Genomic DNA, 20,306 nt, shown 5'->3' on the forward strand with positions numbered 1-20,306 from the left:
CTGACAATTATGTGGAAAACAACAAAATCAAAAGTCATTACAAAAGACAAAGACTCTCAGGCATCTGAAAATGAAAGGGAGCTAAAATCTTACTTTTCAAAATTTATGTGAAATGTATAAAGAAAGAGAAATATATTTTAATAGGTAGTCACAAATGGTGGTAATTTCCTCTAGATTTATTCAAGGAAAGGCTATGGGTCTGGTTTTGTTAAAACTAGTTTCCCTGGCAAGAAGAGAATGGAATTATAAGTGCCTCTTACTCTGTATAAATGTATACCACTGATTTCAAAACTGATGGTATTCGTGTGTCACTTTCTTTTTTCAGTAACACTTTCATTTATCTAGCTTACAGAATTCGGAGGTGCATGACATGAAGAGGGCTGACCTGGTGTCAAACCATCTAAGTTTCAGCCTAGCGCCACCGTATACTAACACTGTTTAACTCATCTCAATCTCCTGAAGCCTTCGTATATTTAACTACAAAATGGGGATAATAATAGTAACTACTTTACAGACTTTTCCTGAGGTTTTAATAAGATTGTGAATGTAATGCAAACTGTCTGACACACTCAAGTTTGCCATAAACATTACCATTATTAGCACTGTTATTTTTCTTAAGTTCCTGGCCTTGTGCTTTTGTTTCAGAAAACAAGCCACAGTGCCCTTCTCTTTAGATTCCAACTTGAGATCATTTTCATCTTCACATCCTTCTATACCAGTGGTTCTCAAACTTTAGCCTGCATCAAAGTCACCTAGATGGCTGGTTTAAAAACACAAATTGCTGGGCTCCATTCCCATCGTCTCTGATTCAGAAAGTCTGGGTGAGCCCAAGACTTAGCATTTCTAACAAGTTTCCAGATGGTGATGCTGCTGCTAGTCAGGAATCACACTTTAAGCACCAATGCTTCTATATCAGGGTTGGCAAACTTTTTCTCTACAGCACCAGACAGTAAATATTTCAAACACAACGTTGGACAATATGTAGATAAATGAGTGTGGCTGTGCTTTGGTCAAACTTTATTTCAGCACAGTGATACCCTGCATTTTACATAAGGAACTTGAGCATCTCTGGACTTTGGTATCTTGGCTGGGGGCAGGTTGGGGGGGGTGTCCTGAAACTAATGTCCCCAGGGACACAAAGGATGATTATATTAGAATTTTATAGAATTTTTACTTTATGAAACATAATTCTTTAAAAAATGTCTGAGTGATTAAAAACTAGTAACCATTCTTGTGGGTCATATGGAAATAGACTCAGGGCCATTTTTGGACGGTGGGCCATAGTTTTCAATCCTTGTTCTAGAGAGACCCAAATGCCTTCACTTGCCCAGTCTGAGGCAGAGTCCTCTACCTTCCTCCCTGGCTGAGCCTGAGCCTGGTGGTTTGTTTTCGTTTAGTCACTAACTCAGTGTCTGACTCTTTGCAACCCCATGGACTGTAACTTGCCAGGTTCCTCTGTCCAAGGCATTTCCTCAGGCAAAAACTGGAGTAGGTTGCCATTACAGGGCATCTTCCAGACCCATGGATCGAACTTGCATCTCTTGCCTTTCCTGCACTGCCAGGCAGATTCTTTACCCCTGTGCCACCTGGGAAGTCCCTGCCTGGTGGTTTACTACTACTAAATGGAGTCTCCCCATAAGGTTGGATGAATTACTGGTGATTGAGCCTGCTTACTACTGCTACTCCTATTCTCTAGCTTATTTGCTGCGGCTACAGCCTCTCAGAGCATATTCTCGAATATGTTTAAAGGAAAGTTTTCTCTCCAGCATTGATGTCCCTCTGTTTTCTAACAAGTTTACACTAACTTCCTTTACTATGTATGCCTAATTTCCTCCACTGGTGATGACCCAGTGATTTGAGTAGGTTAGGCCAATCAGAGCATCTGATTTCTCCTGGTCGTAGTCATTGGTTTAGGACGTCATTCTGGCCAATGAAACATGAAAGGATTTTTCTGGGGGAATATGGGAAAGGAGTTTACTTGCTCTTTGTCAGGAGCTAAGGAAGAGATCCTTTCTTTGTGGACTGCATGCATGCTCAGTCACTCAGTTGTGTCTGACTGCAATCTCATGGACTGTAACCTGCCAAGCTCCTCTGTCCATGGGATTTTTCCAAGCAATGCCATGAAAAGAATACTGCAAGCAAGAATACTGGAGTGAGTTGCCATTTCCTCCTCCAGAGGATCTTCCCAACCCAGGGATGGAATCTGTGTCTCTTGGATTGTCCAGCAGATTCTTTACCACTGCATCACCTGGGAAGTGCTGGACTGCATGGTAAGGAGGCACATTCTGAAATTGCTGTTATCCATTAATGCTATTGTGAAAGAAATAAGGGTGAGTCAAAAGCAAAAATATGGAGATTAGTGCAGAGAAAACTATATATAAACAATCAGAGTCTTATTCACCGTTCTAGATCTTACTTCTGGACCAAGCCACATCTGAATCAATAGGATTCCTTGTTAACTGTGATTAAGGTTCTTTGTAAGATTCTTTGATTTAAGCAGCCATTGAAAAACTTCATCAAATTTTCCCCTCTTCTTTTCTCTTATGGGATATACTTCAATTAAGCATTATACCCAGGAGTAAGGGATAAAAGAACAAGTAATTAAACCATTGCTATAATCTTAATTACCACTAATTGAATGAACCCTTGGTGTGGCAGAATCAGATTGTTTCTTGCCGTCCTTATGTCAAAAGGCTGTTTGAGGGAATGGAAGGATTGTCAAGGCAAGCTGGCGAGAATTATAAGTATCCTTTGATTCCCTTTCACATTTGTTTTTCATTATAGAAAGATGACCTATGACTTATTTAGAAACATCTGGATATCTTGAGGCATCTTCTAAGAACTCTCTCCTTATTAAAGGACTCAAATATATACAAGTGCTTGGGAAGTAAGTAGCATAATTATGACTAGAATCATAAGTGGAGTAGATACTACTTCAGTCATGTCTTGTGTTTTGCAGTGTTTAAAAGGATCACCTAGCTGTTGCTTGCCTTCATCTAGTTGTCCCTGTCCTGGTTAAGAGATGGGAAGCATTTAACCAACCACCTATTCTAAAGGACATTATTAGAAGGGGCACTTGACAATAAGGTCTTCGTGGATTCTTTAGTATAAAGAAATAAAATAATACTATGTATAAAATATACATAGTATATTATATAAAATATAATACTATAAAATAATATATAGTATAAAATAATACTATGCAATTGTGAGAGTCTCTGGGTAACTTACATGTCCTTGAACCCCAATCTGCCCCCTAAGAGGGGTGTGTTGGAATAGTTATTTTAGTTTCAAACAATAGAAACAAAACTTAGCTAATTTCAGCCAATAAATTAAAATAATAGAGTAGAAAAGTTACTAGAAAGGTTTTGAGAGTTCTCATAAGTATCTCACCAGAACACTGCCATTAATGCACTTCAGCTCCACTCACTCCAAGCTTCATTGTCTTTCCAAACCAGGTTTCAAATACTTGGAGGGAAGAAACCTATTTCTTGTCAAATTCCATCAGACTAACAGCACTTTGGCAGCAGATTTCCCTATTTTTTTTTTTTTTTGAAGGATTTTAACTCTTGTTCCTGGGATGTATGTGGCACAGGATTGAACATCTTCATAAATGAGAGTGTTCCTTTCTTTCCATTTCACGTATATTTACTTCTGGTAAGTCCCTTGGGGTGAGAGGATGGAAGAACGGCATGTTGGTTCCAGGTTCTGTATAAAGCCAGGGCAAGTATAATCATCTCATTGTCATTATTCCTGAGAAAATGATGTTTGTCCTCTTTTGCTACTATGTAGCCCTAGTCTCCAAATTAATACTCTGATTTAATCTCCACTTTCCAGGTGTGCACCACCCCCTCTTTTGTTTTTTACCACCTAGTGAAACGCCACTGAAGGGAATGGGAAAGCATAATGATTGGATACTTTTGATAGATATTTGCTGCTCTGATGCATGCTTAGCATTTGAGCCCTTTCTGGTAGGGTCCTTTCGCTCCTACATAAATAGAAAGGACCAGGTACTTTCTCTACTCGCCCCCATGGCAGCCAGAGCATTATCAGAAGGCCTAAACTTGACCAGTAGTAATTGTCACTGGAATAAATTGAAATATTAGACCCAATTCTTTATCCTGCCCTGTATCTGTGACTTCTGCTATGTGACTTCACAGCTCTTCTCTTTAGAGGTGAAATGGATTTCATTGTCCCCTTGACTTTGGGTTTGCTATGTGACTTGGATTTGCCAATGGAATGTTAGTAAATTTGCTCTGTGGAAATTCAAAAACTACCTACACAACTTGACTTGCCATCTTGAATTTCTACCATCATCATGAGAAGTCATGTCAAGTAGTTGACAGATGCAAAAAAAATGAGAGGAAAGGAGTTTAAATTGAACCCAACTTCAGATTTGGAGCCAAGTATAGCTTAAATCAGCTAACCCCCAACTTACCCACAAATGAACAAAAGTAAAATATTATATTAAGCCATTGACCTGCCTCTTGAGAAATCTGTATGCAGGTCAGGAAGCAACAGTTAGAACTGGACATGGAACAACTGACTGGTTCCAAATAGGAAAAGGAGTACGTCAAGGCTGTATATTGTCACCCTGCTTATTTAACTTATATGCAGAGTACATCATGAGAAACGCTGGGCTGGAGGAAGCACAAGCTAGAATCAAGATTTCTGGGAGAAATATCAATAACCTGAGATATGCAGATGACACCACCCTTGTGGCAGAAAGTGAAGAAGAACTAAAGAGCATCTTGATGAAAGTAAAAGAGGAGAGGGAAAAAGTTGGCTTAAAGCTCAACATTCAGAAAACTAAGATCATGGCATCCGGTCCTATCACTTTATGGCAAATAGATGGGGAAACAGCGGCTGACTTTATTTTTGGGGGCTCCAAAATCACTGCAGATGGTGACTGCAGCCATGAAATTAAAAGACACTTACTCCTTGGAAGGAAAGTTATGACCAACCTAGACAGCATATTAAAAAGCAGAGACTTTATTTTACCAACAAATGTCCATCTCATCAAGGCTGTGGTTTTTCCAGTAGTCATTTATGGATGTGAGAGTTGAACTATAAAGAAAGCTGAGTGCTAAAGAATTGATGCTTTTGAACTGTGGTGTTGGAGAAGACTCTTGAGAGTCCCTTGGACAGCAAGGAGATCCAACCAGTCCATCCTAAAGGAGACCAGTCCTGGGTGTTCATCGGAAGGACTGATGTTGAAGCTGAAGCTCCAATCCTTTGGCCACCTGTTGCAAAGAACTGACTCATTTGAAAAGACCCTGATGCTGGGAAAGATTGAGGGCAGGAGGAAAAGGGGATGACGGAGGATGAGATAGTTGGATGGCATCGCCGACTCAATGGAGATGAGTTTGAGTGAACTCCGGGAGTTGGTGATGGACAGGGAGACCTGGCGTGCTGTGGTCCATGGCGTTGTGAAGAGTCGGACACAACTGAGTGACTGAACTGAACCAGAGCCACTGAATTTTAGTGTTATGCAGCTCCTGTGCAACAACAGTTGACCAGTACACTCAGTCTTGGGACGTTGTAGCCCATGATGCATAGGGACAGTGACAGTGAAGAATTTATTTCATTCACATCGAGACTGCACTCAGGAACAAGTGATGGGGTGCTGATGACAAAGCTCAGTGTGCAGCTGGGGTATTAACTTGGCTGAGATTTTGGCTACCTAGCTTCCCTCTGTTCTTGTTTGATTTCCTTCCCTGGTTTGCTGGTCTTCTGGGTTATTCAATGAGATAACTAATATCCTTCCAATAATTTGTTTTCTGTTTAGTTTGGTCTAGGTCAGCATGTGTTGTTTGCAACTTTGTCTGATTTTTTTGCCCTTATATATCACTGGAAAGTAGAGGATTTGGAAAAGCAGAGGGTGAAAGAGGCCAATAGTGGAAGAGGTATAAACATGAGTTCATGGGTCTATAGTTCTGATGGCAGGGTGTGGAGAATTTCTGGGTAGTGTAAGGTGGGATTTTTTTTATGTTTCTGACAGCTTTCAATGATTGCTACCTTCACATGGAGCATGTGAGTAATGGGGTTAGTGAGTAGGTTATCTTTCAAAAAGATTGATCAAAGTATTTCAGTCAGTAACTTATGTTCATCAACAACCCTAAAACTAATCAGTTATGTCTCACTAACACTTCTATTCCTTATCTAATTGTTAATACTTAGATACTTTTTTGATATGCTCAGAATTCCTAGTGAGAAAGGTAGAAGAAATCATTAGGTTAGAAAGAAGACTTCAGTCATTAGCCACAACTTCTATATAATAAGTTTCTTCAAATGACACTCATTAACCTGGCTTCAGTAATTAACAGAATTTATGAAAAAAAAGTTTTATATGTCTGAAGCTATACATAACTGCTGGAAAACCATTCATGCTGATTTTCTTACTAGACTTGTTAAGTGTTTCATTTTTTCAAAAGCTTCAAAGTATACATAATTGAACGGTGTAATAAATACTAAATTCCCTAAGCATTATATTAGGGATGTAATGTGAATGGAGATATGTTTGCCATTAATGCATTAACCAGAGAATCAGGATATTTTATAAAGTTGACATCTTTGTGCCATGTTATTGAGGAGAGATGTATTTTATTTCATTTAAGATAGAAAAGAATCAAGTTTCATTGCTCAAAAAAATAAAATAAACTCATTTACTTAGCATTAATTTTACATTCTGTGTAAGGCACTTACTTCTGTAACTTGGATCACACTCACTGTGTTGTATATGTAAAACCTTCATTGACTAGTATATACATTTTAAGTTTATTATCTTTTGCCTTTACACAAAACCCTTGGCAGACTAGTCTTAATGCATATGTGTTCGAGATAACCAAGTCTGTTTCTTGTCAATTGTAAATTTAAATGATTTACTTTTCTTGATGGTTGAAAATGCTTGAAGTCGGGGCATTAGGGGCTAAATTCAGTCCATTGTGCTTCTTCAAAGAATTTAGAATTTACATGATAGATGAAAGTTTACTAAATACTGTTCACATTCTGGATTTAGAGATGCAAATAAGGAGTGCCCATCCTGAAATACATTAAATTCATATGAAACATCTAGTTTGAGAAAACGAGTGTGGGAGAAAGTGGGATAAAGGGAAGATTAGAGTAATAGATTTAGAGATAAAATGACAAAGACCTTTTATATTCTCATGGGAATGAAACAAAGAGAGGGAAAAAAATCAATAAAGCAAGCTGAAAAAGGAGTCTGATGGCCTGAAAACATAAGCATGAAGAAAAAAAGTAAAGCATGAAATTCAGTTGTACATTTGTTGCTGTTTATTTTATCATTATGTTTACCATAAAAATGCAGATTTAAAAAATAAAAGGGAAGAAAAACCACTGTTATTCCTACCCCCTAGAGAAAGTCTTCTTTGCATGTTGGTATATATTTTTATAGTCTTTTCCTATAAGTGTGTGTGTGTGTGTGTGTGCCCATATACACCCAGAGGATTTTTTTACACTAAGGGACTGGATTCTATAAAGTGTTTTGTAACATGATTTCATCACTTAATATATTACATGCATCTTTTCATGCCAAAAACTGACTTCAATATACATTCAAAGGGTGCATAAATATTCCATTTTGTAGAACAAACAAACAGATGAATTTTATCAAAATTTTCTGTAAACAGATCCCTCACAACTTCCATTATTAAAATGGAGCTACAGACCCACTGCACCTTGCGTGAGTGAAAAACTGTAGAAGCAGAGGCATCAGGAGGCTAGAGGGCGGTTGCATCTGGGGGTGCTTTGAAGATCTACAGCGCTCCCCAGCTTCGGCTCATTTCCCAGGTTCCTATTCTGATGTTATTCTCTCTCTCTCACTTCCCAGATGCCTAAATCCTTTTGCCCAGTGTGGGGAAACATCTCTATTTCATCTGGTGTCCTGCAAAGTTTGATAGAACTGGATCTAAACACGGTGCTTCCGTGGCTGATTTCCACATCTAACGCACACAGGTACTTCACTGAAGACACATGGTCTTGGGGGAAGGAGTGATTTAAAATGCATTGTGCCCGACTTTGCTGCGAATTGATAAAATATGAATGTTAAGCTTTTTAAGGGGTGACTTCAGTTTGCAGGTAGAGGTGAAGTGGGGTGATATTTCCAAGTGCCTTTGAAATAATCAGAAGTGAGCAGTCAATCCTTTTGGGTACATGTGCCTCTTACTCTTTTTTACATTTTAATTACTTAATTTATTTTTGGCTATCTGGGTCTTTGTTGCTATGTGGGCTTTTCTCTAGTTGTGGCGAGTGGGAGCTACTTTCTAGTTGCAGTACTTGGGCTTCTTATTGCGGTGCTTTTCTTGTTGCAGAGCATGGGTTCTAGGGCATGTGGGCTTCAGCAGTTGCAGCGTGTGGGTTTCAGTAGTTGTGGCTCCCAGGCTCTAGAGTTGTGCCCAGGCTTCGTTGCTCCATGGCATGTGAGATATAAATTCGTGTCTCCTGCACTGACAGTTGGATTCTCAATTATTGAGCCACCCAGGAAGCCTGTGTCTCTTATTTTGAAAAGGATACCTACCTGTTCATGCAGACCTAAGTGAAAAAGAATATGCACTTAACTTACGTATCTGTGCAATATAAATTAATCTTAGAGGACAGTGATGTGATTTGTGCCATGCTGTCCCTTTATAAATATGTCATTTCCAAAGTGGAAACAATATAATTATCCAGTAACAGTCTATAGGCTATATAAATAAATTATTATACCATATAGCAGAATACTCACCAATTATTTAAAATGGTATAATAGCAAAAATCTATAATTTGTGTAAATGTTCAGGATGTATTATTTTTTCAGATTTTATTTTTTATTATTATTAAACATTTTTAAAAATTTAATTTTCATTATATTTTATAGTTGATTTATAATTTTGTATTAGTTTCAGGTGTGCAGCAAAGTAATTCAATTGTTCATATACATATATTTATTCCTTTTTATATTATTTTCCTATGTTGGATATTACAGAATATTGAGTAGAGTTCCCTATGCTATACAGTAGATCCTTGTTTATCTCTTTTAAATACAGTAGTGTGTGTATATTAATCCCAAACTCCTAATTTCTCTCTCCCCCAACCTTTCCCTTTTGGTAACCATAAATGTGCTTTCTAAGTCTGTAAGTCTATTTTTGTTTTGTAAATAAATTCATTTGTATCATTTTTAGATTGCACATGTAAATGACATCATGTGACATTGTCTCTCTCTGACTTAGTTCACTTAGCATCATAATCTCTAAGTCTATCCATGTGGCTGCAAATGGTATTACTTCATTGTTTGTACGGCTGAGTAATATGCCATCATACATAAGTACCACATTTTTTAATCCATTTCTCCATCAGTGGACATTTAGATTGCTTCCCTGTCTTGGCTATTGCAAATAGTGCTGCAGTGAACATTGGGGTGCATGTATATTTTTGAATTATGATTTCCTTTGGACATATGCCCAGGAGTGGAATTATTGGATCACACTATTTTTAGTTTCTATTAAACTAAACAAACTATTTTTAGTTTCTTTCAAAAATTTTATTGAAGTATAGTTGACCCACAGAATTGTGTTAGTTTCAAGTGTATAGCAGAGTGACTGAACCATACATATACATGTTTTCATTCTTTTTCAGATTCTTTTCTTATATATGGTATCACAGAAAACTGAATAGAGCTCCCTGTGCCATATAGTAGGTCCTTGTTTGTTATCTATCTTATATATAGTAGCGTGTGAATGTTAATCCTAAGCTCCTGATTTATTCCTCCCCCCAACATTTTCTCTTTGATAACCATAAGTTGTTTCAACATCTGTAAATCTATTTCTGTTTTGTAAATAAATTCATTTCTGTTGTCTTTTAAAATTAGATTCCACAATGAATGATATCATTTATTTGTTGGCTTCCCTAGGACTCAGTGGTAAAGAATCCACCTGCAATGCACGAGACACAGGTCGGTCTCTGGGTCGGGAAGATCCCCTGGAGAAGGAAATGGCAATGCACTCCAGTATTCTTGCCTGGAGAATCCCATGGACAGAGAGCCTGGTGGGCTATATATAGTACATGGGGTCGCAAGAATCAGACATGACTTATCAACTAAACCACTACCATATATATTTTGTCTCCTTAGGTATGTTTATTCCTAGCTATCTTATTCTTTTTCATGTGATGGTAAATGGAATTGTTTCCTTAATTTCTCTTTCTGATCTTTTGTTGTTAGTGTATAGGAATGCAAGAGATTTCTGTGGTATTAATTTTGTATCCTGCAACTTTATCAAATTTATTAATGATCACTAGTAGTTTTCTGGTAGCTTCTTTAGGATTTTCTATGTATAGTATCATGTCATCTGCAGAGACAGCTTACTTCTTCTTTTCTAATTTGGATTAATTTGGATTTTATTTCTTCTCTGATTCCTATGGCTAGGACTTCCCCAACTATGTTGAACAAAAGTGGCAAGAGTGAAGAGTCCACTCTTTTTTTTCCCCCCATTTCTAATTATTATTAGAAATAATACATTTTATTTATTATTAAATTTTATTCTAAAAATAAAATAAACATGGAAGGTACTAGACCTAGTTAAAAGAAAGCATAGAATTTGATTGAGGGTTTCTAAGATGGACTTGCATAAATGGAGGTATATACCCTGAAATCAGTGTTATAAATATGAAATCTTTACCAAATTAGTATATGAATTTACTGTAAATATTTGGCAAATCAATACAATCATATCTTTGTCCTATTCCTGATAGTAGATGAAATGCTTTCAGCTTTTCACTACTGTGAATGATGTTAGCTGTGAGTTTGCCATATATGGTCTTTAATATATTGAGGTAAGTTTCCCTATGCCCACTTTCTGAAGAGTTTTTCATAAAAGGATGTTGAATGTTATTAAAAGCTTTTAATTTTATTAAAAGCTTTTTCTGCATATATTGAGATAATCACATGGCTTTTATTCTTCAGTTTATTATTGTGGTGTATCACAATGATTGATTTGTAAATATTGATGAATCCTTGGATCCTTGGGGTAAATCCCACTTGATCATGATGTACAATCCTTTTAGTATATTGCTATTTGGTTTGCCAGTTTTTTTGTTGAGAATTTGTGTCCATGTTCATCAGTGATATTGGCCTGTATTTGTGTGTGTGTGTGTGTGGTACTTTTGTCTGATTTTGGTATTAGAGTGATGCCTCATGGAATAAACTTGGGAGTGTTTGTTCTGCAAAATTTTGCAAGAGTTTCAGAAAGATAGGTGTTATCTTTTCTCTAAATGTTCGATAGAATTGAACTATGAAGCTATCTGGTCCCACACTTTCACTTTTGGGGAGTTTTTAAATTACTGTTTCAATTTCAGTACACGCGATTGGTCTGTTCATATTTCTTATTATGTTTCTTCCTGGTTCAGTCTTAGAAGGTTGTACCTTTCCAAGAATTTTTCCATTTCTTCTACGTTGTTCATTTTATTGGCATATAGTTGCTTGTAGTAGTCTCTTATATCCCTTTGTATTTCTGTGGTGTTGGCTGTAACTTTTTTCATTTCTAATTCTATTGATTTGAATGCTCTCCCTCTTTTTTCATGAGTATGGCTAGAATTTTGCCAATGTTATCTTTTCTAAGAACTAGCCTTTAGTTTCATCAGTGTTCATCAGTGATGCTGGCCTGTAATATTTTGCAATTGTTTTGTTTCTACTTCTTTTATGTCTTCCCTGATCTTTATAATTGCTCTCCTTCTACTAACTTCGGTTTTGTTCTCCTTTCTCTAGTTGCTTTATGTGTAAGTTAGGATGTTTATTTGAGATTTTTCTTGTTTCCTGAGGTAAGATGGTATTGCTATAAACTTCCCTCTTAGAATGGCTTTTGCTGTATCCCATAAGTTTGGGGTCATGATGTTTTTATTGTCATTTGTCTCTAGGTATATTTTGCTTTTCTCTTTGATTTCTCTAGTGATCACTGGTTATCTAATAAATATTGTTTAGCCTTCAGATCTGTCCATAGATCTGAAGTGGGTCTATTGTAGAGGGCATATATACAGGTTTTGTTGTGTATCTATTCAGCCTGTCTATGTCTTTTGGTTTGAGCATTTAATTCAGTTACATTTAATTATTAAAATGTATGTTCTTATTGCCATTTTGTTCAGTTCAGTCACTCAGTTGTGTTCAACTCTTTGTGACCCCACTGATTGCAGCACACCAGGCCTCCCTGTCCATACCAACTCCCTGAGTTTACTCAAACTCTTATGTCCATTGAGTCGGTGATGCCATCCAACCATCTCATCCTCTGTTGTCCTCTTCTCCTCCCACGTTCAATCTTTCCCAGCATCCGGGTCTTTTCAAATGAGTCAGTTCTTTGCATCAGGTGGCCAAAGTATTGGAGTTGCAGCTTCAGCACCAGTTCCTTCCAATGAATATTCAGGACTGATTTCCTTTAGGATAGACTGGTTTGATTTCCTTGCAGTCCAAGGGACTCTCAAGAGTCTTCTCCAACACCACAGTGAAAAAGCGTCAATTCTTCAGTGCTCAGCTTTCTTTATAGCTCAACTCTCAACATCCATACATGACTACTGGAAAAATCATGGCCTTGACTAGAAGGACCTTTGTTGGCAAAGTAATGTCTCTGCTTTTGAATATGCTGTCTAGGTTGGTCATAACTTTTCTTCCAGGGAGCAAGCATCTTTTAATTTCATGGCTACAGTCACCATCTGCAGTGATTTTGGAGCCCCCCAAAATAAGTCTGTCACTGTTTTCATTGTTTCCCCATCTATTTGCCATGAAGTGATGGGACTGGATGCCATGATCTTAGTTTTCTGAATGTTGAATTTTAAGCCAATTTTTTCACTCTCCTCTTTCACTTTCATCAATAGGCTCTTTAGTTCTTCTTCGCTTTCTGCCATAAGGGTGGTGTCATCTGCATATCTGAGGTTATTGATATTTCTTCCGGCAATCTTGATTCCAGCTTGTGCTTCATCCAGCCAGGCATGTCTCAAAATGTATTCTGCATATAAGTTAAATCAGCAGGATGACAATGTACAGCCTTGATGTAACCTTTCCCAATTTGGAATCAGTCAGTTGTTCCATTTCCAGTTCTAACTGTTGCTTCTTGACCTGCATACGGATTTCTCAGGAGGCAGATAGGGTGGTCTGGTATTCCCATCTCTTTCACAGTTTCCCACAATTTATTGTGATCCACACAGTCAAAGGCTTTGGTGTAGTCAATAAAGCAGAAGTACATGTTTTTCTGGAAATGTCTTGCTTTTTTCTATGATCCATCAGATGTTGGCAATTTGATCTCTGGTTCCTCTGCCTTTTCTAAATCCAGTTTGAACATCTGGAAGTTCATGGTTCATGTATTGTTGAAGTCTGGCTTGGAGAATTTTGAGCATTACCTTGCTAGCGTGTGAGATGAGTGCAAATTGTGCAGTAATTTGAACAGTCTTTGTCATTGCCTTTCTTTGGGATTGGAATGAAAACTGACCTTTTCCAGTCATGTGGCCACTGCTGAGTTTTCCAATTTGCTGGCATATTGCATGCAGCCCTTTCACAGCTTCATCTTTTAGGATTTGCAATAGCTCAACTAGAATGCCATTTTGTTAATTATGTGGATTTTTAAATGTTTGTTTCTACCCTTCCTCTTCTGTTCTCTTCTCTTGTGCGTTGATGACTAACTTTAGTGTCGTGTTTGGATTGCCTTTTTTTGGTGTGTGTATCTATTGTGTTTGGATTGCCTTTTCTTTTGTGTGTGTGTATATATTGTAGCTTTTTGGCTTGTGATTCCCATTATGCTTTGACATACCAGTCTCTATGTGTACAAGGTTGTGTTAAGTTGTTGGCTTCTTAATTTCAAATGCATTTTCAATATCCTGCATTTGTACTTTCCTAGCCTCTCAATTGCTGGTTTAGATATCATTCATGTGTGAATGATTTCCTACATGCCTTTACTAGTGAGCTTTGCCATTTGTAATTTTCTTGGTTTTAGCTGTACCTTTTTCTTTCTACCTAGAAACTTCTCTCTATACTTGTAAAGCTGTTTTGGTGGTGGTGAATTCTCTGTGCTTTGGCTGGTCTAAAAGACTTTTGATTTCTCCACCAAGTCTGAGTAAGAGCCTTGCTGGGTAGAGTATTTTCAATTGTAGGCTCTTCCCTTTTGTTACTTTAAATATATCATGCCACGCCTGTCTGTTCTTCAGAGTTTCTGATGAAAAATCTGATTACTTTATTGGGATTCCCTTGTATGTTATTTTTTGCTTTTCCCTTGTAACTTTTAATGTTTTTTCTTTGACTTAATTTTTGTCAGTTTTATTAATATGTCTCAGCATGTTGCTCTTTGGGTTTATCTTGTTTGGGACTCTGGTTCCTGGACTTGAATTTTTCCTTTCTCATGCTAGGATAACTTTTGGCTATAATTTGAGTTTTCTGTCTCTCTTCTCCTTCTGAAGCCCCTATAATGCAAATGTTGGTGCATTTAATGTTGTCCCATAGGTCTTTGAGACTATCTTCACTTGTTTTCATTCTTTTTCTTTATTCTGTTCCGTGGCAATGATTTCTACCAATGTTTTCCATTTTACTTAATCATTCTTCTGTCTCACTTATTCTATTGTTTCCTTCTAGTGTATTTCATTTCAGTTATTGTATTGTTCATCTCTGTTTGTCTGTTAAATCTTTTTATTAAACAACTCTTGTGTCTTTTAAATCTGTGCCTCCATTCTTTTTTCAAGATCTTGAGTCATCTTCACTATCATTACTCTAAATTCTTTTTTCAGGTAGCTTGCCTGCCTCCATTCATTTAGTTGTTCTTGGGGATTTTGATCTTGTTCCTTCATCTCAAATATATTATTCTGCCATTTTCTTCTGTCTCATTTTCTGTTTCTGGTCTCCTTTCTGCTGACTGCAGGATGGTATCTCCTCTTGTTTCTGTGCCTGCCCCTGGGTGGGCGAGTTTTGTCCTGGAATTTGTTCAGACTTCCTGTTGGGAGGGACTGAAGCCTGCTCACTGATGGGGGTTAGGTCTTGTCCTTCAGGTGGGAAGGACTATCAAATATTATGTTTTTAGAGGTGGCTGTGCAATCAGTATGGTTTCAGACAGTCTGTCTGATGATGGATGTTGCTGTATTCCTATTCAGCTGATTGTTTGGTATGAAGCATCAGGAGTCTGTAGCTGTTGGGTAGGACCAGGTCTTGATGCCAAAATTGTGACCTTTGGGAGCACTTACTCTAATCAATATTCTGAGGCCTCTGCCACCAGTGTTCCCCCACCTCACAGCCCCCTGGCAAGCTACAGCCTATCCCCGCCTCCCTAGGCAACCCTCCCAAGCCTCGTAGGTAGGTTTGGCCCAGGCTCCTGTGGAATTTCTGCTTCAGACTTGGTCCCAGTGCATATGTACCCTTGTGTGCACCCTCCAAGAGTGGAGTCACTATCTCCCTGTCTTACGGAGCTCCTTCACTCAGCCCTACTGCCTCCAAAGTCAAATGCTTTGGGGATTCCTCCTCCAGATACCAGACCCTCAGGCTGGGAAACCTGACATGGGGCTCAGGGCTCTCACTCATGTTGGGGAACCTCTGTGATGCAATTATTTCCAATGTGTGGGTCACCCACTCAGTGGGTATGGAATTTGCTTGTATTGCCTCTTCCCATCTCATTCTGGCTTTTTCTTTGTCTTTGGGTATAGACTATCATTTTTGGTAGGTTCAAGTCTTTTTTGTCAATGGTTGTTCAGGAGTTGTGATTTTGGTGTTTTCATGAAAGGAGGTTAGGCCAAATCCTTTTACTCTGCTATCTTGTTCAGGAATTTCCCATGATGTATTGTTAAATGGGGAGGGTACAAAAACATGTATTTTGTCCTTGTTTGTAAAAATAAATTGTATGCTTTGCCTTTACATGCATGTCTTTACATGACTATCTTTATATGAATTGTTAATGGTAGTTGTTTTTAGACTGTTAGGATTACTGGAAACTTTTATTTCTTTTTGTGTATTTGTACTTTTTAAGTTTTCTGTAATTCATAGATTTCACTTTTGTAATGAGAAAAAAAAAAAATTGAAGGGCCTCATTACACCATTTCTCAACCAGATGACTTATCATTTAGAGGTCACCATTCTCTTAAAAGGCAGAAATTTCAATAATTTCAATAGCAGAAATTAGAAATATCTCCCACTGAGTGACTCATACTATTCTAGGATGATGAGGGGTAAGGGGCGGCTACATTATTAGCATATTGCCTTGGATTTTTCCAAGTAAAAACATTTGGATGGCAGAGAGTAGGGAGGAATGATTATCAATTAAAGGCCCTAAAGTTATTTTCTTTATATTGTTTTACTCCCTTTTCTTTCAAGTTGATGTGGACATTTCCATTTGCATGGTGTAGCTAATAGGTGAGCTGATTCTTGCTGATATTCAGAGTAAGTTAATCTCATGATTAGGCTTAAAAAAAAAAAAAAGGTAACAAGCACATGCTTCCTGAATATTTTCTACTGAAATAACCACTGTTGTAATCACATTCTGTCTCCCATAACTCTTTAAAATGATCAAAGTGAGCCCTCACAGAGTTTCTGGCAAGGTGAATTCCTGTGTACATTTCACAAAGTACAACTTCCAAGCACAGTGGGGTTTCCAAGAATATGCCTGGAAAAAAATCAAATGAATCTTCACTCTCTAAGAGCTCTGTCTCTGCTTAACCAACTGCTGAGAAATATAAGTGGGGGCCAGTGAAGAACAACCTGTTCTATAAATACAGGCTAGTCATAGAGTTGGTCAAGCTTTTAAAGATCATCAAACTCCAATCTGAGAAAGATGAGACTCTCCCCAAAGTTCTGTATCTATTGTACAGATGGTGGCTCCCTTATCACCATTTTCCCACTATAAGTGAAGGAGAACTGTGTTCATTTTAAGCTGAAGTTCTATTACCTCACTCATATCTCTCATTATGCCTTTTGGCATTTATGCTACAACTGCAACTATTACATACCTCAGTGGAAGGAAGAAGTGGGAGTAGGATTTGCAACATGAGCTATACCTAGATTATGTGAATGAGAATACTAAATACTCAGGGATATGTATGCTCAGTCACTCAGTTGTGTCTGACTCTGTGACCCCATGGGCTGTAGCCCAACAGGCTCCTCTGTCCAGGGGATTCTCCAGGCAAGAACACTGGAGTGGGTTGCCATTTCCTACTCCCAGGGATATGTGTCTCTTTTCAAAAAAAATTAAGCAAAAGAATTCAGTTCATTTTAGTTTTAAATCTCAACAAGTTTATTTTCTGAGAGCCAATTTCTCTAGATGTCTAGAACTAAAAGACATTTTTGGATGGACAGAAAAAGTCCCTATGAAGTAGACAGTGTTAATATGCTTAAGTAGAAGAAACCATCTGTAGAATTAGTGATACATGACTAAGTTTCTGTAAAGTCTGCTGGTGTACCAGTGCTAGCTCACCAGTACCTTCCGAAGACCACTTATTTCCTTGTAACTCCACTGGGTGTGATTCAGAGTGTCCAAGATCATTTATCATTTCGTTGGACTTCTTCAGTCCCTCTGCTTCATGGCTGAGCTATTTATGTAACATTATTCCACATGGGAAAGCCCAGCTGTTAAAAGTTTTAGAATCAGGAATAAGAACACATTTTTATTAGATCTTTCTTCTTGTCTACAGTGTGTTTTTCTTGGTTTAAATATGAAAACAGTATGCTAGCTCCTCTGCCATAACTCACTCTCCTGTACATGTCTTTGGGGCGGGTAGGGGGAGAATGCCCGTGTTGTACTTCTGGGGTTCCAGAATGAGGCTTATATAAAACTGAATCTGAAATCTGTGTGGGATTGTGTAGTCACCTGTTGAGTTTGAACTCATATGCCCGGGGTAGGCACTGCAGAGGTTAAAAACAACAACTATGGATTGGTGGGAGCAAGGGAAGATGTGAGTCAAAGAGGAGTTTAGGGGGTTAGAGAGTTTCAGTAATAGAAGGAAAGTTGTACTATTTACAAAAATAAACTCAGAGAAGCAGATTTAGAAGGGATAAACAGCTTTGTTTCGAAAATGTTTTGAATTGCTGGGAGGCCATCCAAGTGGGTCTTAAGAGGGTGTGATGCTCTTGTAATGCGTCAGCTTGGTTGATACACTGCAAGCTTGGCCATCCTACATTTTTTTGAATTCTTAGTTTCTTATAGTTTGGTTTGAGTGGGCTACGTGACAGTCTCGTGTGAAATTTGGGGGGCAAAGGTGAAGCTACCACCATTTTGTTAGTTCACACAGGTTGTCACAGATGCACTAACCTTGTTAGCATGAGGCAATGGCTTGACCTATAACTATTCCACTTTCTCCTTCAGTTTTTCTGAAACTGAAAATTGTGTTTAGCTCCGAAGTGATGGGCACTGGCTTCCTTCTGCAGGACATCCACAGCATCAAGATTAGAGCAATAACTGACAATGGTTGCAGTCCATCCTGAGGCTTCTTGCCTGTCCTTCCATATTACCTACCCTGTGGAGTTTAGTTGCAATATGAGTGAGATCCAAGGACAGCCTTATAGACCCTATACCTCTAATTTCATAATCAAGTTATTGATTCATCCTTTATACGAGTCTCCCAGTCTTTTCTATGGCTCAAAGCAACTGCATAATTTGGTCCATTTTTCTATTTAACTTATACCATTCTTTGTCTCAGTTCATGCTAGTTTCTTATCAATTTCTCCACCTCAAGTCCTGAGTTCTTTCCCATCTCTCAGTCCTCAAGTATGCTGTTCCTTCTGACTCCTGGCTCATGCTCTTTTCATCTGCAAGTTTTAGCCCAGTTATCAATTTTATGGACTGGCCTTCTCTGACTACTCCATCTAAATCATCCTTTGGTGTCTTTAAGGTCCTTACTAGAGGTTGTGTATGCTTACCTAATTATTTTGGTTAGCTGGTCTTCACTAGATTCTAGGTTCTGTGATAGCAGCTTTGTCTTGTTCCACATTGGATACACTGACCCTGGCACACAGCCAGTTCTCAAAGGATTCTTCTAGAAACAGAAAAGGAGTTATGAAGGAATTTACCTTGTGTGGCAGACATGTAAGAGGGATTACTTTTCCATTATTTGGGAGTATAAAGATTATCCTGAATTCTACCCTTATTTCTAATGCAAGTCACATTAATTGCCCAGTGATTCAGGAGCCATCTCAATAGTTTTCAATGTCCAGTTTCCAAATGTTAAGAGATTCAATTACATCTCTTTCCAGGGATGCTTGTGAGGGCAATTCTTAAATATAAAAACTAGTATTGGAGTTGCCAGTTTAGTATGACTACAGTTTTAAGTTATGGGTTTAGAACTATTGTTACTATATGTTATTTTGGGTTTGATTCAGTCAAAGCTCAGAACAGTGACCCATTAGAGATCTGAATGAGGTTTAGATCACATACTCATAAAACTAAATTTTCTAAAAACTCATCCAACTTTATTATCCTATATTTTGCATTCTACAGCTCTCTTAATTTCATACTGTAAACTTCTTAAACATATTTTGTAAGTCAAAGTATTCTCATCACTTTCCAAGATTTAATAGTTTCCTCCATTTGGGAATAACATTAGCTACAAAGTGACCAAAGAATAAACAATACTTTTATTAAATAAAATCAAAAGGAACATCGTATCCTGTTTTGCAAAGGCCCTAATGAAATGTTATAGTGTTCTGTCTTCCGAACTTTGTCTCCAATGTCAAATCTTTTGGTGTTAAACCTTAAGTTTGCAGATCTCTTTAAAACTTCACTACTGGAAATATTCCTTTTTTGATTCCTTCTTGAAACGCCTTATGCCTTAAATGTTATCTTTAAATCAGTTTAGTATTTTTGTAAAATATTTTTCCAGTGTTTAGCCTAGACATACTACTTGATCCAAAATATTGAAATGGCTTATAAATTGTACATTTTAGCAATTTAGGTACAAAACCTCAATCACGACACATTTGCTCGTAGGCTACTTCCCTTGCCAAACAAAGCTCTAACAGTAGTAGTGTCGGGCTATTTTGCAGCTTCTGTGTGTTCTCATTCTCTACAAAGTATGTGTGAAGTGACTTACCCTTATTTCCAATATTATGTTTCTCTTTTTTTCCCTCCCAGCAATTCTGTTATGGTTGAGGATATTAATGCAAACCCTTTGAACAGAAAACAGATTTTGCTTTCCTACTATGTTAAACTCAATAGTCCCAAGCAAAGCCATTTTGAATTCTTTTGACATAAGTTGAAAATCAGAAATTTAGTGATTTTTATCAGTCTTACATCAACCAGTCTTATATCAACTGGTAGTTACAATGAAGCAGTGAGGGTGGTTTAAACTATACATTGAAGATACAACTA

At 37.7% G+C, this 20,306-nt stretch overlaps 1 long non-coding RNA gene across 2 annotated transcripts; it reads left to right on the plus strand.

The window, feature by feature from the left end:
• Positions 1-1,928: 1,928 nt before the first annotated feature.
• On the plus strand, positions 1,929-20,073 carry LOC147369897 (uncharacterized). Of its 2 annotated transcripts, none has more exons than XR_015168078.1 (5): positions 1,929-2,270; positions 2,785-2,887; positions 3,559-3,657; positions 7,850-7,974; positions 9,908-20,073. It is a non-coding gene; the product is annotated as an uncharacterized LOC147369897 (long non-coding RNA). The 2 variants fall into 2 exon arrangements; XR_015168079.1 differs by lacking the exon at positions 9,908-20,073 and adding an exon at positions 9,634-9,817.
• The last annotated feature ends 233 nt before the right edge of the window (positions 20,074-20,306 follow it).

The sequence above is a fragment of the Bos grunniens genome, chromosome 7, assembly GCF_055505025.1.
Source record: "Bos grunniens cultivar Pamir isolate PY7600 chromosome 7, Bosgru_T2T1.0, whole genome shotgun sequence".
NCBI lineage: Eukaryota > Metazoa > Chordata > Mammalia > Artiodactyla > Bovidae > Bos > Bos grunniens.